This window comes from Mobula hypostoma, chromosome 1 (assembly GCF_963921235.1).
Source record: "Mobula hypostoma chromosome 1, sMobHyp1.1, whole genome shotgun sequence".
Classification (NCBI taxonomy): Eukaryota; Metazoa; Chordata; class Chondrichthyes; order Myliobatiformes; family Myliobatidae; genus Mobula; species Mobula hypostoma.
Window position 1 is genome coordinate 250760630 of NC_086097.1, and position 26870 is coordinate 250787499.

At 43.0% G+C, this 26870-nt stretch overlaps 1 protein-coding gene across 1 annotated transcript in view; it reads right to left on the reverse strand.

The window, feature by feature from the left end:
• cdh17 (cadherin 17, LI cadherin (liver-intestine)) overlaps positions 1–26345 on the reverse strand; it is a 168015-nt gene extending 141670 nt beyond the window's left edge. The window contains exon 1 of the mRNA XM_063067108.1: positions 26127–26345. The gene's annotated coding sequence lies outside the window, so the exon portion shown is untranslated. The remainder of the gene's footprint in view (positions 1–26126) is intronic.
• Between the last annotated feature and the right edge of the window lie 525 nt (positions 26346–26870).

A 26870-nucleotide genomic window follows, 5' to 3' on the forward strand; every position in this document is an offset into this window, starting at 1 on the left:
TCTGGTTCAGCAGCCTGATGGTTGAGGGGTAATAACTGTTCCTGAACCTGGTGGTGTGGGTCCTGAGGCTCCTGTACCTTCTCCCTGATGGCAGCAGTGAGAAGAGTGTAGTAGCTTTGAATACATATCCTTAATTATAGAGACCAGCACTGTGCTGACTACACCATGCTGACCATAAGACCATATGTTGTGGGGATGGAACTGGACTCTCTGACGGTGGTGTCTGAAAAGAGGATGCTGTCCAAGTTGCATGCCATCTTGGACAATGTCTCCCATCCACTACATAATGTACTGGGTGGGTACAGGAGTACATTCAGCCAGAGACTCATTCCACCGAGATGCAACACAGAGCGTCATAGGAAGTCATTCCTGCCTGTGGCCATCAAACTTTACAACTCCTCCCTTGGAGGGTCAGACACCCTGAGCCAATAGGCTGGTCCTGGACTTATTTCCTGGCATAATTTACATAATACTATTTAATTATTTATGGTTTTATTACTACTTAATTATTTATGGTGCAACTGTAACGAAAACCAATTTCCCCCGAGATCAATAAAGTATGACTATGATACGGGAGGAGCCTTAAAGAACATAGAACACTACAGCACAGACACAGAAACTTAGTAACTCACCCTTCCATTTCCTCATCTAATTCTCTATATATATCAGCTTTCTTAAGTATTTATGTTTATCGTGTTCTTTATTATTCTGTTCTTTATGTTATTGTGTTTTTTGTGCTGCATCAGATCTGGAGTAACAATTATTTTGTTCTCCTTTACACTTGAGTACTGGAAATGACATTAAACAACCTAGAATCGCACATCTTGAATCTTGGATTTATAAAAAGAGCAGGGTTCACAGAACAGATCCCTGTGGAACACCTCTGATCACGAATCTCCAGGCAGAATACGCTCCATTTACAACCACTCTCTGCCTTCTGTGGGAAAGCTGATTCTAAATCCACACAGCCAAGTTTCCCTGGATCCCATGCCTGCTGACTTTTGAACGAGTCTACCATGGGGAACCTTTTCTAAAATCCATACATAGCACATCCGCTCCTCATCTCCACTCTTAAGAGACATAACTATGATCTTGAGTCACTTCTGCAATGTGGCCCTTCACAGTTTAGACTGATAAAGACTAACTTACATTCAGAGAGATTTTTTTTTAGAGATATAGCATGGAACAGGCTCTTGCAGCCCATTTCTATGTTCTCTACCCACTGGAATTAAGCGATGTCTAATTGAGAACTGCTGCTTCCTCTGGGTGAACAGTCAGAGTAGAGAATTGTAGGACAGGAGATCAGATTTATAGAAAGGTTATGGGGGAGAAGGCAGGAGAATGGGGTTGAGAGGGATAATAAATCAGCCATGATGGAATCGTGGATACAATAGGGCCTCTTAAGTGACGTGGTAGGGAAACTCTAGGCAGTCTCTAGAGCAGATTACATGGTCAGCACAACATTGTGGGCCGAAAGGCCTGTGGTGTGCTGTAAATATCTATATTATATCCATGTTCTAATAGTGGACAACTTTGATGGGCTGAATGGCCTAATTCTGCTCCTATGTCTGATGGTTTTATGGTCTTTCAAAGGAGGCGTCAGGTGGGATAAAAACACAGAACACAAGACATTATATATAGCACAGTGTAGCCCCTTCAGCCATTGTATCATGCCTGTGTACTCTACGATCAATCTAACTCTTCCCTCCTAAATAGCCCTCATTTTTCTGTTATCCACATCCCTATCTTCGAGTTTCTTATGAACCACCTCACACTTATCTGGGTTGAACTCCATTTGCCACTTCTCAGCCCAGTTTTGCATCCTATCAAAGTCCCACTGTAACCTCTGACAGCCCTCCATACTGTCCACAACACCCCCAACCTTTGTGTCATCAGCAAATTTACTAACCCATCCCTCCACTTCTTCATCCAGGTCATTTATAAAAATCACAAAGAGTAGGAGTCCCGGAACAGATCCCTGAGGCACATCACTGGTCACCAACCTCCATGCAGAATACGGCCCGTCTACAACCACTCTTTGTCTTCTGTGGCAAGCCAGTTCTGGATCCACAAAGCAATGTCCCCTTGGATCCCATGCCTCCTTACTTTCTCAATAAGCCTTGCATGGGTTACCTTATCAAATGCCTTGCTAAAATCCATATACACTACATCTACTGCTCTTCCTTCATCAATGTATTTAGTCACATCCTCAAAAAATTCAATCAGGCTCGTAAGGCACGACCTGCCTTTGACAAAGCCATGCTGACTATTCCTAATCATATTACGCCTCTCCAAATGTTCATAAATCCTGCCTCTTAGAATCTTCTCCATCAACTTGCCAACCACTGAAATAAGACTCACTGGTCTATAATTTCCTGGGCTGTCTCTACTCCCTTTCTTGAATAATGGAACAGCATCCACAACCCTCCAATCCTCTGGAAGCTCTCCCATCCCCACTGATGATGCAAAGATCATTGCCAGAGGCTCAGCAATCTCCTCCCTCGCCTCCCATAGTAGCTCGGGGTACATCTCATCTGGTCTCGTGACTTATCCAACTTGATGCTTTCCAAAAGCTCCAGCACATCCTTTTTCTTAATATCTACACGCTCAAGCTTTTCAGTCTGCTGCAAGTCATCTCTACAATAGCAAAGGTCCTTTTCCATAGTGAATACTGAAACAAAGTACTCATTAAGTACCTCTGCTATCTCCTCCAGTTCCATACACACTTTTCCACTGTCTCACTTGATTGGTCCTATTCTCTCACATCTTATCCTCTTGCTCTTCACATACTTGTAGAATGCCTTGGGGTTTTCCTTAATCCTGCTTGCCAAGGTCTTTCCATGGCCCCTTCTGGCTCTCCTAATTTCATTCTTAAGTTCCTTCCTGCTCACCTTATAATTTTCTAGATCTTTATCATTACCTAGTTTTTTGAACCTTTCGTGAGCTTTTCTTTTCTTCTTGACTAGATTTATAACAGCCTTTGTACACCATGGTTCCTGTACCCTACCATCCTTTCCCTGTCTCATTGGAACGTACCTATGCAGAACTCCACGCAAATATCCCCTCAACATTTGCCACTTTTCTTCTGTTCATTTCCCTGAGAACATTTGTTCCCAATTTATGCTTCCACGTTCCTGCATGATAGCCTCATATTTCCCCTTACTCCAATTAAACGCTTTCCTAACTTGTCTATCCCTCTCTGATGCTATGATAAAGGAGATAGAATTGTGATCACTATCTCCAAAACGCTCTCTCACTAAGAGACCTGATACCTGACCAGGTTCATTTCCTGATACCAGATCAAGTGCAGCCTTTCCTTTTGTAGGCTTATCTACATCTTCACCTTCTTGAACATGCCTAACAAACTCCACCCAATCTAAACCCCTCACTCTAGGGAGAAGCCAATCGATATCTGGGAAATTAAAATCTCCCACAACAAAATCCCTGTTATTATTACACCTTTCCAGAATCTGGCTCCCTATCTGCTCCTCGATGTCCCTGTTATGACTGGGTGGTCTATAAAAACACCCAGTAGAGTTATCGACCCCTTCCTGTTCCTGACTTCCACCCACAGCGACTCCATAGACAAACCCACCATGACTTCCTCGTTTTCTGCAGCTGTTCATGTTCTCCTCAACTCCTGAGAACATAGGCTCATCCAAATCAAAGGGAGTTGGGGTGTCTATGGGATGTCCAGGGAGGGGAATCACCTCTTGTGAAGGGGCTTATCATATCCATTCTGGGGCAGCTCACTCACCTTTGGTCCCCACCAGACACTCTGCTCTCATCTGTGGTCCCAAGTAGCATGCAATAGTGGCCGCCCCCCTGCACACAGCCGGGGAGCCGGCGGGTCCCGTAGCCCAGAGAGATAGGGACATGCCTGCCCTAGCACGTGAAGTCAGCTCTGGCAGACTGGCCGGATGAGATCAACAGTGATCCAACTGCCAGGAAGGCAGTCTTCATGGGGAGCAAAGGGCAGGACGAGGCATAGAAGTCACGGCCATCCACTGCAGACAAGGAAGACCCCAGTCCGTGATGACTACTCATGTCACTGGGCCCGGACTTCTGAGGTCGAGAGAATAGAACTGCTCCACTTTAAAAACTCTCCCACACAGCTTTCTTCATGCAGTTCACATTATGAATTGCACAAATCTAATTGTTATCGTCAGATTCAATGGGCAACCAATCAACCAAGTAAACGCTCACATTCATCTACTCGCAGCTAATTACAAGCTAGATGGAAGTGATCATAAGACCAGGTTGTTGAGGTGAGTGACAGATGCATTTAAAACATCAGAGACATTTAAAGGCATTGTCCCAGCAATGGCTTCTGTCAAACATTCTTTACAGATCTCAGAGGTAATGAAGCCGCTGTGTTTCGTTATGAGATTAAGAAGATTTGGTATCTCACCAAAGACTCCAGCACCTTTCTACAAATGCACTATGGAGAGCATTCTAACTGGTTACATCACTGTCTGGTATGGAGAGCCCACTGTGAAGACTGGAAAAAGCTGCAGAAGGTTGTAAACTCAGCCAACTCCATCACGGGCACCAGCCTCCCCAGCATCGAGGACATCTTCAAAAGGCGATGCGTCAAAAGGTGGCATCAATCATTCAGGACCCCCATCACCCAGGACATGCCCTCTTCTCATTGTTACCATCAGGGTGGAGGTACAGGAGCAGACAAGAGAGAATCTGCAGATGCTGGAAAACCAAGAAGTACACACAAAATGCTGGAGGAACTCAGCAGGCCAGGCAGCATCTATGGAAAAAAGTACAGCTGATGTTTCGAGCCAAGACCCTTCGGCAGAACAGCTTCTACAGGAGCAGCTTCTTTTTAGGAACAGTTTCTTCTCCATCATCCCATTCCGGAATGGACAATGAACCCGTGAAGCAGCCTAGATTTTTTCATGTTTTCATATGGTTTGGTCTCCACAGAGCCCTGACCTCAACAGCATCGAGGGATTATGTGTTACTCTGCACTGCGGAGATCAATTTTACAGCCAACTCTAAGGTACCCGACTCTGGCCCCAGAAATTCTAGATGGGTACGTCCCTTTGGCAGAGGGTCCTGGTTATGGATTGAATCCAGTTAATTCAGCAAATTGTGTCCTTGTTAGAAAGTTCTCCATTACAAGATTCACTGTATAGCCATGTTCCATCAGCTATAACACAATCACACCCTTCTTTAAATGCAGGTATTAAATCTTCACCCACTGCTCTGAGGGTGATCTCACCAACACCTTAATCCATTTCTGCAATACTTTCTGAGCTGGATTCCAAACCCCTTGCGGTTCAGACCAATATATCTTCTGCCTTCCTGATGGGCTGTTTATTCCTCTCCGTAGATGCTGCCTGGCCTGCTGAGTTCCTACAGCATTCTGAGTGTGTTGCTCTGCAGAATCTCCAGTGTTTGTGCTTTGCCTTCCAAATTGCTTCATGCGTGTTCCGTACTGCCTGCGCAAGGACATCCTTTAACGTTAACATTAATTAGTTCCTGAATGATTTGTTTAATAAAGACCTTTTTGAACTAATATTTGTTTATTACCTTTTTTCTATTCCTTTGCACTAAAATGAAAGTACATTATACTCCACTTGTCCAATGATCTAATCAGCTGACCCCCTTTGTTTTCTCTTGCAGCTTACTTCCCAACAGTATATCTTTTGCACAGACCAGAGGGCACAGCCTCAGAATAGAAAAACACCCCTTTAGGACGGAGATGAGGATTACAGGAGAAGGTAGGAGAATGGGGTTGAGAGGGATAATAAATCAGCCATGACGGAATGGTGCAGCAGACTCAATGGGCCGAATGGTTTAATTCTGCCCCCAAGTCTTACGATTTTATTGTCTATTGTCACTGATGCTTGATATAACTTTATTCACCATATACATTTATATTTTATGCAGAATAAAGAATTATATAAAAAATAAAGGTAGAAGGATATTGAATAAAATATGCATAAATGCATAAATTATCATCATCATCATCAGGTGCCGTGCCCAGTTTGAGCTTTGACTGCCATGGCCCACACACTCCTGTTTCGGGTCAAGTGGATCAATTCATTGGTATTCATTTCCAATTCTCTGGCTGCTGTCTCCATCATCATTTGTCTTTGTCTTCCTCTTGCTTAATTCCCTTCAATCTTTCCCATAATTACCGTGCATTCTAACTCCTCTTTCCTAATCACATGTCCAATGAAGTTATGTTGCCTTTTCATGATCTCATACAGTATTTCTCTTTTTGTGTTTGCTCTGTTCATGACATCCTCATTAGATATTTGTTTTGTCCATGATATTCTTTGCATCCTCCTCAAAAACCACATCTCTGCTGCTTCAATTTGTTTCCTCATGTTACTAGAAATTGTCCAACATTCTGAACCATATACCATAACTGGATAAATGTAACATTTCAGTACTCTGAGGCAGGTTGTCATGCCTAGTTTAGTATTGGTCAGTATACTCTTCATTCTCATAAAGGTGTCTTCTGCCATCCCTATTCTTCTTTTGATGTCCACCTGCCATCTGATGTCACCCAGCTTCCTAAGTAGCAAAAGTTCTTCACTTGTTTTATGTCTTCCCCATTTATTCTCAGCCTGTAGATAGGATTCTTCTTCTTTTTGGATATCACCATACATTCTGTCTTTTTGCAGTTGATAAATAGACCCATTTTTGCACTTTCTTCAACAATTATATCAATTAAGTTTTGTAGTTCTTCCTCCGTACTTGCAATTAACACAGTGTCATCTGCATATCTGAAATTATTGATGTTGTCTCCGCCAAATTTAATTCCCAAGATGTCGCTTATTTTTTGTAATATTGTTTCACTGTACATATTAAATAAATCAGGGGAGAAAACACACCCTTATCTAACACCTGTCTTGATTTTTGTAAACTGACTCACATCTCCATCTATTCTTACAGCAGCAGTATGTTCCCAGTACAGATTTCTGATTAGGCGGAGGTCTTTCAAATCTAGATCTAGAGTTTTCTGTAATAGTTCAAATAACTTATTGAAATATTACAGAAATACATAAATACCAGGATGTATTTACAATGTAATAAACAGTGGTTTAAAGTGTTTACAGAGCAGTGCAGTAACAGGGTAGCAGATAAAGGGGTTGGGGAAGAGGTTAACTAGAATGGTTGATTGGATTAACTGCCCGAGGGAAGAAACTTTTAAGATGCCATCAAGTTTTTTATTTTAATAGCTCTATAATGCTGTCTAGAAGGGAGCTTTTGGAAAAAGCAGTCTGCAGAGTGGGTAGTATCCACAATGAGTTTTCTTGGCCACTTCTTAGTCCTGGACACATGGAAGCTCTGCAGTGATGGCAGACTGCAGACAATAACCTTTTCTGCTGACCTGACAGTTTCCTGCATGTTTTGGATATTGTAAATGGATGCTATACCAAACCAGACAGTAACGGCTGGGGTGAGGAAACTCTCAATAATAGAAGTGTAGAATTGCAACAGCATGTTCTACTATATTATATAGTAAGTAATATATATAATCAATAATATATTATGTAGCTATCTCTGATTTTACCATGTAAACATCGGCTTCGAAAAGGTCAGAGTTAAAATCTTGGAATTGTATTGTTTGAACTTTATTGTTACAGCCGCAAGTAGGACTAGACTTGAAAGATAAAAACAGATCAGCTTTATTTGCCATGGGTACATTGAAAAATGCAGTGAAATGCATCGTTTGCGTCAATGACCAACACGATCTGAGGACGTTGTAATTCTCAGAATCCTTTTGCTCCTCCAATTCCTTGTTAGATCTGGGTCAGTGTGACGGACCGAGGAACTTGACAAAAGGGAGGTCAGAGCAGTCCTCATTGAGGGGGGCGGCGGTGGGAAGAGTGAGTGGCTTTAAGTTCCTAGGTGTCAACATCTCTGATACTGGAAATCCAGAATGCTGCGTCATTTTCTCTTTATAAAAATAGAGGCTTTTCATACAGTTTGCTGGGCATACGGGGAGAAGGCAGGAGATTGGGGCTGAGAGGGAAAATGGATCAGCCATGATGAAATGGCGGAATAGGCTCGTTGGGCGACATGGCCTAATTCTGCTCCTATAACTAATGGTCTTCACACCAAGGGTGTCAATATCTCTGAGGAGCTATTCTGGGCCCAACATACTGGTGGCATCCGTTAGTCTCGCGAGACCATGGATCTACGCCTGGAAAGCCTCAGTGTCCTCTCCAGGGCGCAGGCCTAGGCAAGTTTGTATGGAAGACTGGCAGTTGCAAGTCTCCCCTCTCCACTACACCAATGTTGTCCAAGGGAAGGGCAAGGGCTGATACAGCTTGGCACCAGTGTCGTCGCAGGAGTTGCCAGAACGAGGTTGAAGGCAACGTCGGACTGCCTTAGGGACTCCAGCTCCGGGTTTGTCCTCAGGGTTTACTCCCGAAGCCTTTCCCATCAGTGGGTATGGCTGCAAGGCAGTGGAGGTTTGAAATCAGAGTTTTCCCTCTCATAGATGGACTGCCTTCCCAGGCTGACGAGCTCCATCTACCCGAACATATTGATGCAGTTACACAGAAGTGAATAAGAGTGACGATATTTCTTTAGGAGCTTAAGGAGTCTAGGTATGTCACCAAAGACTCTAGCAACTTTCTACAGATGTATGGTAGAGAGCACCCAAACTGATTATATCACAGTTTCTTCCCCTCACCATCAGATTTCAGAATGGTCTATAAAACCATGAACACCACTTCATTATTACTCATTCATACTATTTATTTCAGTTTGTAATTTACAGTCATTTTTATGTCTTTGCATTGTACTGCCTCTGCAAAACAACACATTTCACAAAAGATGTCCATGATAATACATCAGATTCTGATTCTGCCCGGCTTCTAACTGGCAACTATATTGTCAAAGTGGCACTTCATTGCTGTTGTAAGCAAGATTAAAGATTAAAGATTGCCTTTATTTGCCACACGTGCATCGAAACCGCAAAACGTACAGTGGAATGCATTGTTTGTGTCAATGATCAGCCCAGTCCAAGGACGTTGAAGTGTCGTTATGCTTCTGGCACCAACATAGCACACTCGCAACTCGCTAACTCTAACCCTTACATCATTGGACTGTGGGAGGAAACGACAATACCCAGGAAACCCACGTGGTCGTGGAGAGAACATACAAACTTCTTAGAGGCAGGGGCGGGAATTGAGCCCAGATCGCTGGCATTATAAAGCGTTCTGTTAACCAGAACGCCACCATGGTGTGCTGTTGAGAAAGGTGGCAATCTCTCCCCTGTCATTTGTAACCACTCCTGTGCTGCACAGAATACCAGATCAAGGTTCTTTGGAGTGATCGATGAGCTTGATCTTTGGAACTTTATTATTGTTCCGTTGAAGCCTCCTTTGATTTATGCGATTAGGGTTGTAGTATCTCTCACAGAGATTACTAAATTTTTTTCGGCAATCCAATGTTGGAAAGAGTATGGCAGGTGTGCCAAGTTTCAACCAGTGAGGCAGAGAATGAAGGCTTTGCCTCTGTTATCTAGGGGAGGGGTGAGTGCTGGCATCAGATGCTGGTTGAGAACTGCTGACTTCAGTGCTTTGCTGATGGTGCACATGGATATGCTCAGTACTACATTATAAAATTATAAGACTTAAGAAAAGAATTAGGCTATTCGGCCCATCCATTCTGCTCCACCATTCCATCATGGCTGATTTATTATCCCTCTCAGCCCCATTCTTCTGCTTTCTCCCTGTAACCTTTGACATCCTGACTAATCAAGAACCTATCAACCTCTACCTCCACAGATTCACCACTCTATAGCTAAAGAAATTCCTCCTCATCTCTGTTCTAAGTGGATATCTCTCTGTTTACTGGCTGTGCCCTCTGGTGCTAGACACACCACCCCCCCCCAACTATAGGAAACATCCTCTCCACATCCACTTTATCCAGGCCTTTCAATATTTGATACGTTTCAATGAAATTCCCCCCACCCTCCCCTCCCCAACGTTCTTCTAAACTCCAGTGAATTTAGGTCCAGAGCCTTGAAACACTTCTCATACATTCTCATTCCACCTCCAGGATTGTGAATGTCCTTTGAACCCTCTCCAATGTCAGCCCAGAACTGTACATAGTTCTCTAGTGCAGTCTGACCTGTGCCAGTAAATTTCCCTGCCTTTAAGGTATAATTGCCTCTGTATTTTTCCAGAGACTTTTCACTTTTCAGTAGCAGGAGTCATGCCATTTGAATCAGACTATTTTATGGGTTTGTTGTTATCACTGGACTTGTGTTCTTTCTACTCTGAGTGTGAGAAGACCACAACTGCTTTCTCTTTGTTCTCTCCACTCCTCTTTCATGTTTGTTTCCCACTCTTGTGACAGTAAACAATCATAAGCAATAAATGTTATGCCTCATTCTTAACTTCAGAAGATCCTTGGAATCACAGAAATATCAAGATCTAACAATAAAGTGAGAAAATTATCTATCCATGCCCTTAGGCAGTTCTGAGATTCCCTTTGTTGCACTAACTTCCCATCGAGACAGTGTCAGTGTCACAAGACTAAGGATCTGATTATAGCCTTCAGGAAGGGGTAGACAAGTGAACGCACACACACACACACACACACACACACACACACACACACACCACACACACACCACACACACACACACACACACACACCACACACACACACACACACACACACACACACCACATACACACACTACACCACACACCACACACACACACACACCACACACACACCACACACACACACACTACACCACACACCACACACACACACACACACACACACACTCGCGCCACACCACACACCACACACACACACACACACACACCACACACCACGCACACACACACACACCACACACACACCACACACCACCCACACACACACACACACACACACACACACACACACGCACCACACACACACACCACACACCACACACACACACACACACACACACACACACGCACCACACACACACACACCACACACCACACACACACACACACACACACACCACACACGCACACACACACACACACACCACACACCACACACACACACACACACACACACACACCACACACCACACACGCACCCCACACACACACACCACACACACACACACACACCACACACGCACACACACACACACACCACACACCACACACCACACACACACACACCACACACCACACAAACGCACACACCACACACGCACACACACAAACACACACAAACACACACAAACACACACACACACACCACACACACACACATACACACACACACACACACACACACACACACACACACACACAGAAGAGATCAACAAGGAAAGGGCAAGGAGGTTCGAATTCCTGGGTGTCAATATCTTGGAGATTCTGTCACAGGCCCAACACGTTGATGGAATCACACAGAATAGATAGATAGATAGATATACTTTATCAATCCCGAGGGAAATTGGGTTTTGTTACAGCCACACCAACCAAGAATAGAGCGTAAATATAGCAATACAAAAACCACAATCAAACAACAAAATGCAAACTATGCCAGATGGATCAAACAACAAGCACACCTATAGCTCTCCATCATCAGGAGTTTGAGGAGATTTGGTATGTTGCTATGGAAATTTCTAGAGATGTACCATGGAGAGCATTCTGACCTGTTACATCACAGCTTGTTCCCCTCAGCAATCAGGTTTCTGAACGATCCATGAACACTATCTCTTTAATCCTCTTGTGCATTTTTTAAAACTTTTTTAACGTATCTTTTTTAACTTATAGTAATTTTTATGTATTGCTGCTGCAGAACAACATATTGCACAACATTCATCAAGTCACTGGTATAGTTAAAGCAGAGATTTGAGTAGTCAGGGTGTCAAATGTTACAGGGAGAAAGCAGGAGAAAGGGGTTCAGCTCTAATGGATTGACAGAGCAGACTCTGTTGGTTGAAGGGCCTAATTCTGCTCCTGTGTTTTATGGTCTTAAGGTGTTACACCAAAACATAAGATGAAATGCACTGGAATACGAAAGTAAGATAGGCAATAATATTAAAGGAAATACCAAAAGTTTCTTTAATACATAAAGTGCAAAGGAGAGGCGAGAATGGATACTGGACCAGTGGAAAACGATGCTGGAGAGAACAAGGAAATTGCGGATGATCTGAATAAGCATTTTAAAGATGGAAGACACTAGTAGTACGGTGGAAATTGCAACTGTCAGGGGTCACGAGGTGTGTGAAGTTCCCATTACTAGAGAGAAGGTTCTTGGGAAACCGAAAGGTCTGAAGGGAGATAAGTCACTTGGACCAAATGCTGTACACCCCAGAGATCTGAAAGAGGTGACTGAAAAGATCACGGAGGCATTAGTAATGACCTTTCAAGAACCACTTGATTCTGGAACTGTTCTGGAAGACTAGAAACTGCAAATGGCACGCCACTCTTCAAGAAGGAAGAGAGGTAGAAGAAAGGAAACTAGTCTGACCTCAGTGGTTGGAAAGATGTTGGAGTTGATTACTAAGGATAAACTCTAAGGGTACTTGGAGGCACATGATAAAATAGGCCATAGTCAGCATAGTTTCCTCAAGGGAAAAATTTGCCTGACAAACCTGTTGGAATTCTTTGAAGAACAAACAAGCAGAATAGACAAAGGAGAATCAGTTGATGTCATCTACTTGGATTTTCAGAAGGTCTTTGACAAGGTGCCACACATGAAGCTGTTTAACAAGCTACGAGCCCATGGTATTACAGGAAAGATTCTAGCATGGATAAAGCAGTGGCTGATTGGCAGCAGGCAAAGAGTGGGAATAAAGGGAACCTTTTCTGGCTGGCTGACAGTGACTAGTGGTGTTCCACAGGGGTCTGTGTTGGGACCAATTCTTTTTACGTTATATGTCAATGATTTGGATGATAGAATTGATGGCTTTGTTGCAAAGTTTGCAGATGATATGAAGGTAGGTGGAAGGACAGGCAGCTTTGAGGAAGTAAAGAGGTTACAGAAGGACAGACAGATAAGGAGAATGGGCAAAGAAATGGCAGATGGAATGCAGTGCTGGGAAGTGTATGATCATGCACTTTGGTAGAAGGAATGAAAGGGTTGACTATTTTCTAAATGGAGAGAAACTACAAATAACTGAGGTGCAAAAGGACTTGGGAGACCTTGTGCAGGATTTCCCAAAGGTTAATTTACAGATTGAGTCTGTGCAACATTAGCAATCGCTTCTAGAGGACTGGAATATAAACGCAAGGATGTAATGTTGAAACTTTATACAGCACTGGTGAGGCCTCACTTGGAGTATTGTAGCAGTTCTGGGCCTCTTATCTTAGAAAGGATGTGCTGAAACTGGAGGGGGTTCAAAGGAGGTTCATGAAAATGATTGAATGGCTTGTCATATGAAGAACATTTGATGTCTCTGGGCCTGTATTGTCTAGAATTCAGAAGAATGAGGGGTGACCTCATTGAAACAAATTGCACGGTGAAAGGCCTTGATAGAGTGGATGTGGAGAGGATGTTTCCTCTGGTGGGAGAGTCTAAGACTAGAAGACACAGCATCAGAATAGGGGAGCATCCTTTTAGAACAAAGATGAGGAGGAATTTCTTTAGTCACAGAGTGATGAATCTGTGGAATTCTTTGCCATAAGCAGCTTGTGGAGGCCAGGTCATTATGTATATTTAAGGAAAAGCTTAATAGATTCTTTATTGGTCAAGGAATAAAGGGGTGGGGAAAGAAGGCAAGAAATTGGGGCTGAGAAAGGAATTGGATCACCCATGATGAAATGGCAGAGCAAATACGATGAACCAAATGTCCTAATTCTGCTCCTCTATCTTATGGTCTCCTGGTTTGCGTTAATAATCATAAAACCTACTGACGTGCTGAGGGCAGCCCGCAAGTTAGCAACTTTAAATTCTTCAGTGTTATTATTTCAGAAGTCTTGTCCTGGCCCCAGCTTGTAAATGCATCTTTGAAGAAAACACAGCAGTACCTTTACTTCCTTAGGAGTATGACAAACTTCTGTGGCTGTGTAGTGGGCAGTGTATTGACTGGCTGCATCACATCCTGGTCTGGGAACACCAATGCCTTTGAATGGAAAATCCTATAAGAGGTAGTGGATTCAACCCGATACATCACAGGAAAAACCCTCCCAACTATTGAGTTCATCTACATGAAACACTGTTGTAAGAAAGTAGCATCTGTCATCAGAGATTCCCGCTACCGCGGCCATGGTCTCTTCTCGCTGCTGCCATCAGGTGTAAGGTACAGGAGCCTCAGGACTCACACCACCAGGTTCAGGAAGAGTTACTACCCCTCAACCATCAGGCTCATGAACAAAAGTGGATAACTACACTCACTTGACCAACCATTGAAAATATTTCCACATCAATGATCTCACATTAAGAAATCTTTATCTTGTTATTTCATGTTCTCGTTATTTATTGCTATATATTTATATTTGCATTTGCACAGTTTGTTGTCTTCTGCACTCTGGTTGATCTTTCATTGATAGAACATAGAACATAGAATAGTACAGCACAGTACAGGCCCTTCGGCCCACAATGTTGTGCCGACCCTCAAACCCTGCCTCCCATGTAACCCCCCCCACACCTTAAATTCCTTAATATATCTGTCTAGTAGTCTCTTAACTTTCACTAGTGTATCTGCCTCCACCATTGACTCAGGCAGTGCATTCCACGCACCAACCACTCTCTGAATAAAAAACCTTCCTCTAATATCCCCCTTGAACTTCCCACCCCTTACCTTAAAGCCATGTCCTCTTGTATTGAGCAGTGGTGCCCTGGGGAAGAGGCGCTGGCTGTCCACTCTATCTATTCCCCTTAATATCTTGTATACCACTATCATGTCTCCTCTCATCCTCCTTCTCTCCAGAGAGTAAAGCCCTAGCTCCCTTAATCTCTGATCAATATGCATACTCTCTAAACCAGGCAGCATCTTGGTAAATCTCCTCTGTACCCTTTCCAATGCTTCCACATCCTTCCTATAGTGAGGCGACCAGAACTGGACACAGTACTCCAAGTGTGGCCTAACCAGAGTTTTATATAGCTGCATCATTACATCACGACTCTTAAACTCTATCCCTCGACTTATGAAAGCTAACACCCCATAAGCTTTCTTAACTACCCTATCTACCTGTGAGGCAACTTTCAGGGATCTGTGGACATGTACCCCCAGATCCCTCTGCTCCTCCACACTACCAAGTATCCTGCCATTTACTTTGTACTCTGCCTTGGAGTTTGTCCTTCCAAAGTGTACCACCTCACACTTCTCCGGGTTGAACTCCATCTGCCACTTCTCAGCCCACTTCTGCATCCTATCAATGTCTCTCTGTAATCTTCGACAATCCTCTACACTATCCACAACACCACCAATCTTTGTGTCATCTGCAAACTTGCCAACTCACCCTTCTACCCCCACATCCAGGTCGTTAATAAAAATCATGAAAAGTAGAGGTCCCAGAACCGATCCTTCTGGGACACCATTATAGTTACTGTTATAGCTACTGTTCTATGGATTTGCTGAGTATGCCCACAGGAAAATGAATTTTATGGTTGTATATGGTAACATATATGTACTCTGAGAATAAAACTTACTTTTGAACTTTGCAGCATTGCCACACATTCCAGTGCCAACATAGTATATCCACAATGCTCCGCAGAATGACACAAACAACAGCAACAGCAAAACAAGCCCCTTTCCTCCCTCCTCCACTCACTCACCCGCTCACACACACAGACTGACAGACCCTCCAACCAAGTCAGGCTGTCATTGGGCTTCCAGTCCTCGGCCTCAGAATCTCAAACTCACAGGACCAGTGCTCTGACCAGCGGACAAGACGAGCCAGGGCCTTCAGGCCTTTGACCTCCGGGACTGCCAACTTCAACCTTTGACCTTCAGGCCTCTACCTTGGACTTCAGAGGTCGGAAACGTCTTTACAGCTCAGCGGCTAAACTACGAGGACGAGCAGCGGTATGAACTGCGGCTGGTGGCATCGGATGGAAAATGGGAGAACCAAACACTGGTGACGGTCAATGTCGTCAACAAGAATGATGAGGCCCCCGTCTTCACACAGAACGAATACCATGGCAACATCAGGGAAGAGCTTGTAAAACAGCCGGTATTCGTCCTACAGGTATGTGGCTCTCTTTATTTAGAGATACAGCATGGTAACAAACACCTCTGGCCCAACGAGCCTGCAACACCCAATGTCATCGATTAACCTACTCAGCTGTACATCTTTAGAATGTGGCAGGAAACTGGAACACCCAGAGACAACTCACACAATCACCGGCAGAACGTACAAACTCCTTACAGAGGGCGACAGAATTGAACCGGGTCACTGGCACTGTGCTAGTTACACTGACTGCTAACCAGGTCACTGGCGGTGTGATTGTTACACTGACTGCTAACCGTGTCACAGGCGGTGTGATAGTTACACTGACTGCTAACCCAGGTCACTGGCACAGTGATAGTTACACTGACTGCTAACCGGATTACTGGTAGTGTATTAATTACACTGACTGCTAACCAGATCACTGGTGGTGTGATAGTTACTCTGACTGCTAACCGGGTCACAGGCGGTGTGTTAGTTACACTGACTGCTAACCCGGATCACAGGCGCTGTGATATTTACGCTAACTGCTAACCCTGGTCACTGGTGCTGTGATAGCTTTACACTAATTGCTACTCTCACAAAACGTTTAATGAAAATATGTTCCAATTTCCAAAAAATCTTTCCCTATTCGTTACACTATTACACTCTACAATTAACAAATAACCATTTGAATTTTCATTAAATTAGACAAATGTGACAGCTTTTGATCACAAGATCAGGCGACATGTCATTTACAAGAATGTTGGAGTCATCTACACCCTCTGGCTAAAGAAATACCTCCTCATTTCTGTTTAAAAGGGAATCCTCTCTATTCTGAGGCTGTGCCCTCTGGTCCTAAACCCTCCAACTATCGGAAACATCCTCTCTACATCCACTCCATCTGGGCCTTTCAACGTTCAACAGGTTTCAATGAGATTCCCCTCGTTCTTCTAAACTTTCAGTGAGCACACTGGTTGAATGCCCAAGTTGGAATCATGGATTTTATTATGGATTTATTGTGTAAGCCTGCAAAAAAATGAATCTCAGGGTGGAATATGGTGTACTTTGATAATTAATTTACTTTGAACTTTGAACGTGAAATTTAAAGCAGAGGTTGATAGATTCTGGGTTAGTAAGGGTCTCAAAGCTTGGAGGGAGAAGGCAGGAGAATGTGGTTGAGAGGGATAATGAGTCAGCCGTGTGTGGGTGGAACAGATTCAATGAGTTAAATGGCCCCAGTCCGCTGCTAGGTCTTATGGTTTTATGGTCTCATCACAGCGGATGCGCAGAAGGTACGTCACAGGATAAAACACAGATGTTGGTTTTAGGCCAAAGAACTGTTCAAACTTCCCCTGCTCTCACCTCTGTCCTTTCATTACGCTCCGCATGCTTGGGATAGTTCACCATCACAAACAATAATTAGAGGTCAGAGGTGAAACTAATCTGCTGTGGAAAAGCAACATGAGCATGTCAATGCAGAACACACACACTGTGTCAATAAGGAAGTTATCATCATTTTCAGCCCTGGTTACAGCACACAATACCTATCATTAATGTCAAGAATCAAAATTCAAGATTGCTTGTTGTCATTCCTCACTACACGAGTGTAAAGGAGAACAAAATGCTTGTTATTCTGGATCCGATACAGCAAGTTTTTCAGCACACAATTAAATCAGGAGAGAGAGAGGAGGCAATTTATTTTCCAGCAGCCCAATTGAATCGTGATTCGTTAGCAAGGGCAAATAAGAAGAAGGCAGGAGAAAGAAGAGTGGTTGTTGCTGGAGTGGTTATTGTGTGAGTGGATCAGTGTTAGAGTGGGAAGGCTTTGGCTCATTAGGCTTCGGCGGGAATAGGCTTGAGCAAGGAAAGTATCTAGTAAGTCTCTTTTTCATTCTTCATCAGTTAGTGCAGAGTTAGAGCAGTGAGAAGGCTCCAGGGGCTGTGTTCTATTCTTTGTGTGAATTGCGGGAAATCTAGGAGATCTCCAGTCTCCCGAATAGCCGCACCAGCACCAGATGCACCGAGCTGCAGCTGTTTGGAGAATGTGTAAGGGACTGGGGCTGCAGATTGATGACCTTCAACTCATACGGGAAAATGAGGAGGTGATAGATTGGAGCTGTAGTGAAGTAGTCACCCCTTAGAGACAGAAGGCAGGTACCTGGAGCGACTGTCAGGAGAGGGAAAAGAAACAGACAGACAGTGCAGAGAACCGCTGTGACCATTCCCTTCAATAGTAAGTATACTCTTTTGGATACTGGTTGTGGGGATGACCTAGCAGAGGGAAGCTGCAGTGACCAGGTCTCTGGCACTGATTCTGAAGGCTTGGCTGAGAAAGGAATGTGGAGGAGAGGACTGTGGTAGTGATAGGGGGTTCCATAGTTCGAAGAGCAGACATGATATTCTGTGGATGCAATAGACACCTGATGGTATATTGCCTCTTAGGTGCTGGGCTCAGGGTTGTCTCGGGTCAGGTCCACAACACTCTAAAGGGGGAGGGTGAGCAGTCAGAAGTCTTGGTGCATATTGGCACACGTGACACAGGTAGGAAAAGGGAGCAAGTCCTGAAGAGAGAATTTAGCCAGCTAAGTAGAAAGCTGCAAACAGGACCTCATTGATAGTACAATCCCTGAATGGCTGCCTGTGCCACGCACCAATGAGGGTAGGAGTAGGATGACCTGGCAGATGAATGCGTGTCTGAGGAACTGCTGCGCGAGGCAGGAGTTTAGATTTATGCATCACTGGGGTCTCTCCTGGAGAAGGTACAACTTGAACCCGAGAGGAACCAATATCCATGCAGGCAGGTTTGCTACAACTATTTTGGAGGGTTTAAACTAACTTGGCAGGGGGATGAGAACTGGAGTGATAGGGCTGAGGATGGCGCAGTTGGTATACAATCAGTGGCAGTATATACTGAAACTGCTAACAAGGAGAGGCTGATGACAAGGCAAAATTGCAGTCAGTGAGATGAGCTACAATGTCAAAGGGGAACAAAATCAAAATGACGAATACAGGACTGAAGATGGCAGAGGGGTTGGGGTGGATCTGTTAGTTAAAAAATGAAATCAAGTCCTTAGAAAAAGGTGACTTAGGATCAGAAGGTGAAGAATCATTGTGGATAGAGTTAAGAAACTGCAAGGGATTAAAAAATCCTTAATGGGAGCTATACACAGGCCTCTGAACAGTAACCACGATGTGGGCTACAAATTACAGCATGTCAAAAGTACAATAATACGATAGTCATGGGGAATTGAGAAAATCAGTTTGGTTCTGATTTTGGATTTCGACAGAGAGAATTTGTAGAAGCCTATAAGATGTTTCCTCGAGCAGCTTGTGGTTCAGGCTGCTAGAGTATCAGCTAGTCTGGATTGGGTGTTGTGTAATGAACCAGATTTGATCAGGGAGCTTAAGGTAAATGAATCCTTAGGAAGCAGTGATCATAATATGATAGAATTCACACTACAATTTGAGAAGAAGAAGCTAGAGTCAGATATATCAGTATTACTGTGGATAAAGGAAATTGCATAGGCATGGGAGAAGAGCTGGCCGAAGTTGATTGAAAGGGAACACTAGCAGGGATGATGGCAGAGCAGCAGTGGCTGGAGCTTTGGGAGCAATTCGGAAGGGACAGGATAGATACATTTGAAAGAAGAAGAATTATTCTAAAGGCAGGATGATGCAACTATGGCTGACAGGGTAAGTCAAAGCCAACATAAAAGCAAAAGACAGGACATATAACAAACAAAAATTAGTGGGAGGTTAGAGGATTGGAAAGCTTGTAAAAACCAACAGAAGGCAACTAAAAAAAGCACAATGAGGGAAAAGATGAAAGTTCTAGGTTTCAGGGGCATGAAGTGTGAGAAGATTCTTGGGAAACTGAAAGGTCTGAGGGTAGATAAGTCACTTGGAGTAGATGGTGTACACCCCAGGGTTCTGAAAGAAAAGGCTGAAGATCTTTCAAGGATTAATTGATTCTGGCATAGTTCCAGAGGACTGGATAATTGCAAATACCATTCCTCTCTTCAAAAAGGGAGAGAATAAGAAGAAAGGAAATTATTGGCCAGTTAGCCTGACCTCAGTGAATGGGAAAATTTGGAGTCAATTTTTAAAGATAAGATTTTGGGGTGCTTGGAGGCACATTTTTAAATAGGCTTCCAAGCATAGTAATAACGATCAGAATGGGGAACAGAAAAATGGAAAGAGGATAAATTAAAACTGCTTCAATGCATTCTGACTGAATAAGAATGAGGACCCTGATTTGTACTTTACAGAGAAACGTAGTTGTATGTGACAATCAAAGTTGCTTTTTCTGACTCACACGTAATATGCTGAACATGGATTTCCCAACAGCAGTTTCTGGGAAATAAAAATTACTCAACGTATGCATTTATAGAATCATAGTGCACTATGGTACAGAAACAGGACCTTCAGCCCATTTGAACTATTATTCTGCCAGTCCCATTGACCTACATCTGGAACGTAGTCCTCCATACCCCTCCCAACCATGTACCCATCCAAACTCCTCTTGTAGTCGAACCGGCAGCTCATTTCACACTCACTCCACCCTCTCAGTTAAGAAGTTTCTCCTCGTGTTTTCCTTAAATATTTCACCTTTCACCCTTAACTCATGACCTCTAGTTCTAGTCTCACCCAATTACAGTGGAAAAAGCCTGTTTACATTTACCCTATCCATACTCCTCAAAATTTTGTATAACATCTTACACAACTTCAACATAACATTCCTGCTCCTGTGCTCAATAAGACCATCAAACCATGATGTAGGAGCAGAAGTATACCAATCAGCCCAGTGAATCTGCCCTGCCATTCCATCTTGCCTGATTTATAAACCCTCTCAACCACATTCTCTTGCCTTCTCCCCATAACCTCTGCCGCCCTTACTAGTCAAAACCTAGCATTTTCCACTTTAAACCTACCCAGTGACTTGTCCTCCACAGTCATCCATGTCAATGAATTCCACAGATTAACATCAACCCTTTCATTCCCAGGATCATTTCTGTAAGCCTCCTCTGGGCCCTCTCCAACGTCATTGTTGCCAATATAAAGGGCCCAAAACTGCCCACCATATTCCAAGAGCAGTCTGACCAATGCCTTATGAAGCCTTAGCTTTTATATGCTAGTCCTCTCAAAATGAATGCTAATGTTGCATTTGTCTTCCTCACTGCTGACTCAAACCAGCCTGCACTAGAATCGAGGATGGAAACTCTCAAGTTCCTTTCAACCTCTGACTTCTGAATTTTCTCCCCCTTTAGAAAAGTCTACATCTTCATTCTTTCTACCAAAGTGCATGACCATACACTCCCCTACACTGTATTCCATCTGCCACTTGTTTGCTCATTCTCTTAATCTGCCTAAATCCTTCTGAAAATTCCCTGCTTCCTCAGCACTACCTGCCCCTCCAGCTTATTTATATATCATCTGCAAACTTGGCCACAAAGCCATCAAATCTGTAAACTGCATTAAGAGTAGCTTCTATGTGCAGCAATAGACTTTCTAAACTGAGAAAAGGTTGTGAAACAGTTTCCATGAGTTTTTACTCTAAAGTACAAAAGGGTATGATCATTACAGAGATGTGGTGGCAGAGTGGAGGGGATTGGGAATTAAATATCCAAGGATATCAGGTAATATGGAAGGGTAGGCAGGAAGGTAAGGGAGGTGGGCTAGCATTCTTAATTAAGGATGAGATCAGCACGATAGTGAGAGACGAAATAAGATCTAAGGAGCAGAATGTTGAGTTCATCTGGGTCGAGATTAGGAATAGTAAAGAGAAAAAATCACTGGTGGGAGTTGTCTATTGGCCACCAAATAATAACATTACAGTGGCGCAGGCGATAAACAGTGAATTATCTGATGCATGTGAGAATGGAAGAGCAGTTATCATGGGGGACTTTAACCACCACACAGATTGGGTGAATCAAGTTGGTCAAGGCAGTCTTGAGGAGGACTTCACAGAATGCATCCGTGATGGCTTCCTTGAACAGCATGTTACTGATCCTACAAGGGAATGTGCTGTCTTAGATCTGGTCCTGTACAATAAGACAGGTAGAATTAGTGGTCTTGTAGTTAGGGATCCTCTTGAAAGAGTGATCACAGTATTATTAAGTTTCTTATACAAATGGAGGGTGCAGTAGTTCGATCAAAAACCAGTATATTATGTCTAAACAATGGAGATTACAATGGGATGAGGGAGGACTTGGCAAATGTGGACTGGGAACACAGGCTATATGGTGGGACAGTTGAAAAACAGTGGAAGACATTCGAAGAGATTGAGCATGGATTCAGCAATGGCAGGTCCTGTTTGACAAACTTACTGGAGTTCTTTGATGATATAATGAGTGTAGTGGATAGAGGGGAACAGATAGACGTTATTTACTTAGATTTCCAGAAGGCATTCGATAACGTGCTGCATAAAAGACTTATCCATAAGATAAGGATACATAGAGTTGGGGGTGATGTATTAGCATGGATAGAGGATTGGTTAACTGAAGTTGGGACACATGGGTGTTACTCTGTTGGCAATCAGTGATAAGCCATGTGCCGAAGGGCTCGGTGCTGGGACCGCAACTGTTCATGATATACATTAATGACCTGGAAGAGGGGACTGAGTGTAGTGTATCTGAGTTTGCTGATGACATTGAATTGAGTGGAAAAGCAAACTGTGCAGCAGATATGGAGAGTTTGCAGAGAGATATAGATAGGTTAAGTGAGTGGGCAAGGATCTGGCAGATGGAATACAATGTTGGTAAATGCAAGGTCATCCACTTAGGAAGGAAAAATGGAAGAGCAGATTATTATTTAAATGGTAAAAAGAATTGCAGCATGCTGCCGTGCAGAGGGACTTGGGAGTGCTTGTGCATGAATCGCAAAAGGTTGGTTTGCAGGTGCAGCAGGCTATCAAGAAGGCAAATGGGATGTTGGCCTTCATTGCCAGAGGGATTGAATTTAAGAGCAGGGAGGTTATGCTACAACTGTACAGGGTACTGGTGAGGCCGCATCTGGAGCACTGTGTGCAGTTCTGGTCTCCTTACATAGCAGGGAAATTAAGGGTTTTGGGGGAAAGGCAGGTAGGTGGAGATGAGTCCGTGGCCAGATCAGCCATGATCTTATTGAATGGTGGAGCAGGCTCGATGGGCCAGTTGGCCGACTCCTGCTCCTATTTCTTATGTTCTTATTAAAGCAAAAAATTCCATATAACAGAAACCTCAAGCATATTTCTATCAGAACTTCAATCAGGATCTGGACCAGCTAGAAAAATAGGACTGAAAAATGGCAGATGGAATTTAATACAGACAAGTGTGAAGTGTTGTACTTCAGTAGCACCAACCAGGGTTGGTCTTACACAGTGAACGGTCGGGCACTGAGGAGTGTGGTAGAACAAAGGAATCTGACAAAATAGGTCCATAATTCATTGAAAGTGGCGTCACATGTAGATGGGGTCATAAAGGAAGTTCTTGGCACATTGGACTTCACAAGTCAGTGCATTGAGTACAGAAGATGGGATGTTATGTTGAAGTTGTATAAGATGTCAATGAAGTCTAATTTGGAGTATTGGTCGCCTACCTACAGGAGAGATGTAAAGAAGATTGAAAGAGTGCAGAGAAAATTTACAAGGATGTTGACAAGTCTGGAGGACTCGAGTTATAGGGAAAGATTGAATAGGTTAGGACTTTATAGCTTTGAATTTAGAAGATTGAGGGAAGATTTGATGGAAGTATACAAAATGATAAGGAATATAGATAGGGAAAATGCAAGCAGGCTTTTCCACTGAGGTTGGGTGGGACTAGAACTAGAGGTCATGGGTTAAGGATGAAAGGAGAAAAGTTTAAGGGCAACATGAGAGGAAATATCTTCACTCAGAAGGTTGTGAGAGTGGGGAACGAGCTGTCAGCACAAGTGGTGGATGCGATTTTTATTTCAACGTTTAAGAAATGTTTGGATAGGTAAATGGATGGTAGGGATATGGAGAGCTATGGTCTGGGTACAGGTCAATGGTTCGGCATGAACTAGATGGGCCAAATAGCCTGTTTCTCTGCTGTACTTTTCTACGACTCTACCTCCCAACTGCTTCCATTTTAATCAATGCATCAAAATCGGCATTAAGGAAATACTAGTTCTAAAAATCCATAGCAATTAACTGCTTCCATTTTATTCAATGCATAAAATCAGCATTAAGGAAATAGTAGTTCTAAAAATCCATAGTGATGAATAAACATCGCAATTATCTCAGCTCCACCGCACAACATCTACCACAGGCCTTCTCAACCGGCAGTAACCTTCAGTAACTTTTAGGCCATACCTTAGTCTTGTTCTGAAAGCATATAATTTTTAATGTTTTAAAATTCAAATAACTTATTCATCAAACAAATCTATCTTGAGCCCTTGACAACCTATGTAATCAAAAAGCATTTGCAATGCAATTGAGGTGACAGGAAGCATAGAATTGAAAACAATTAACACAAGGGATCCGGTAGATGCTGGAAATCCAAAGTAACACCCACAGAATGCTGGAAGAACTCAACAGGCCAGGCAGTGCATGGAGCGAAATAAAGAGTCGATGTTTTGAACCAAGGCCTTTCATCAGGAGTGGAAAGGTAGGGGGAAGAAGCCATAAATCTGCAGTGTAGTAATTATGCTGCACAAAGTCTGGGTACACTTGTGATTAGATTTTGAACATAGAACTGCACAGCACAAAACAGGTTCTTCAGCACACAATGTTACACCAACATTTTAACCTAGTCTAAGATTAATCTAACCATTCTCTCCTACGTAGCCATCCATTTTTCTATCATCCATGCCTCTATCTAAGAGTCTCTTAAATGTCCCTAAATTATCTGCCTCTACCAATGCCTGTGGCAGGGCATTCCACAAACTCATGACTCTGTAAAAAACCTACCCCCTTTACTTCCCTCCAATCACCTTATAATGATGCTCCCTCATTTTAACCATTTCTGCCCCAGGAGAAAGGTCTCTGATTATCCACTCTCTCTACACCCCTTGTCTTTGTGTACACCTCAATCAAATCACCTCTCATCCTCCTTCTCCAAAGCAAAAATGTTATATGTTATGTCATTTTAATTCCAGTTTTGTAAGAGATGGTAAGCATTATTTTTCATGACAAACCATACAGAATATTATCCACTCCTTCTTACTTCCAACAGATCAATAAGAATAACACAGCCATTCTGCAGTGCAATATTATAGAATGTTTCTCACTTGTATAGATTAATGTGAAGAACATGTGGACAGCAAAATTAACCCTACATGCAGAAGCACGTACGAAGGGAAGTATAGAAGTAAACTGCTGTAAACTCGTTGGACCAGATTGTAGAAGGTTGTATTAATTGGGCGGGTCTCACTAACAACCCCAGACAGTCACCATTTTTACAAAGACACGAACTCATTACCAATCCTTTTCACAAATATCCACCTCACCCTCCAGTCAGAGCCATGAAACAAAGACTAGAAAACCTTAAATCAGTCACAAAAGCATAAGTTGATCAGCTGAATGCATAGAATCACAATTCCATTTTCCATATCTATCTAAAAATGCATTGAACAACGATTTTCACAACATATGCCAGTGATATTAAATCTCTTTCTGATTCCGAGAAGCTCGTGCACCCTGCACTCTTTGTTTCCATATTAATACAATCAATGATTTTAAAATACATAATTTTGATCAACTATAGAAACAGTTTCTTCACCTATTATAAGTTAAACTATAAGTGTGCAACCATCGATCATTTGCACAACGTTTCACCACCCCGTGTCCTCAAACAACGCAAGACTTAAGAACAACGCACATACACACACACACACACACACACACACACAAAATGCTGGAGGAGGCCAGGCAGCATCTATGGAAAGGAATAAACAGTCAACGTTTCAGGCTGAGACCCTTCATCGGGACTAGATATAGCCCCCCGAGAGTTCAAAACCCAACTACCACCGCAGCTGACTTATCATTCTAGACGCACATACATGAAATGAATTTTCAGTTACCTGTCAATCAGGCTGCTGCCTTTTGCTTGATCCCTCTTTGGTTCGGAGTCTGAAGGTAGCAAGGCCTGAAGCTGATACCAGTATGACTTTGTCAAAGTTTTAACTGTCACTTTATTGCTGTTAATGGTTCACCTGGATGCACACCTCATAAAACTCTTAAAAAGCCAGGAAGATCCCTGAGTCAAATTGTTTCAGACATATACAAAGGTGCAGTAACAGTCAGTTTACAGTACGGCCACACCCACAGTACAAATATCAAATGATATGAAGGCACACCTCTTTGTCGAAACCATTCCCTCTTTGAATTTCCATATTAGTTAAGCTGTTTGTATTTATTTTTAAATCCAGTTTCAGAATTAGTACCACATCTTTACTCCGCACTCAAACAATAACCTGCTTCTTTCAAGCGAGGCTATCTTTATTTATTTTATATAAAAGTGGTGATACTGCCAATTATTTTTAGATATTATGATCTTGTCTTTAAAAAGAAATTTGGTTTTATTTATCACTTGTACGTCGAAACATTGAAACGTGCAGAGAAATGCATAATTTGCGTTAATGACCAACACGGCTAGGGGTCTGCCTGGGGGTGTCACCGAGCTTCCAGCACCGATACAGCATGCCCTCCGCTGACTAAGCAATTAACACACACAGCAATTAACAAATAAATAATCGCGTAAGCACGCACAGCCATTAAGAAATGAATAATCTGCTTTTTTTCAAATGGATCCACCTTTATTTATT